The following is an 841-nucleotide window of genomic DNA, read 5'->3' on the forward strand; positions in this document are numbered from 1 at the left end:
CTGTTAAAGTTAAAAGAACAAAGATTTTCCCCCCCCCCCCTTTTTTTCCCTTTTTTTTAAAAATTAAATGAACGCTTTATATTAAATATTTGAAAGTTTTTTTTTTTTTTTTTGTTAAATCATCATCATCGTCATCATCATCATCATCATCATCATCATCATCATCATCATCATCATCATCACCATCATCATCATCATCATCATCATCATCATCATCACTATCATCATTATTATTTTTTTCCGGTAAATTTTATTCTTTTAATACAAAAAAAAAAAAAAAAAAAATTAAATTTTTAAAACGAAATCGACACTTTTTTATTTAATTTATAATTGTTTTACCAACATTAAAAAAAAAAAAAAAAAAGGCGTTGATGATAATAATAATGATGATGATGATGATGATGATCTTTTTTTTTCTCTCTCTCTCTCTCTCTCTCTTTAGAATTTTTAAAAATCCTTTTTCTCTTTATAAATTTTCATTTTTCTTTTTAAAAAAAAACAACAAACAAACGATTGCAGTTAGTTTTAAATTTTAAATTTCACTTCCGGTATAATAAATTTTCTCACGACGTGATGAAATGAAAAAAAAAAAAAAAAAAACGAAATATTTTCCAACCTTCGATGAAAACGACAACAACAACAACAACAACGACAAACACTTTTCATAACGAAAAAAAAAAAATTAAATCACATTTCGTTTCCGGTTTACAAAATCATAAAATCGTTTCCGTTTCCGGTTTCTTTTATTTTTTTTTTTCCTTGTGCGTGGGTAGTACACGTAATATCCGACGGTAAACAACACGGTACATATTATTATTATCATTATTATTATTATTGTTAT

Source organism: Pediculus humanus, genomic scaffold (genome assembly GCF_000006295.1).
Source record: "Pediculus humanus corporis 1103172107475 genomic scaffold, whole genome shotgun sequence".
NCBI lineage: Eukaryota > Metazoa > Arthropoda > Insecta > Psocodea > Pediculidae > Pediculus > Pediculus humanus.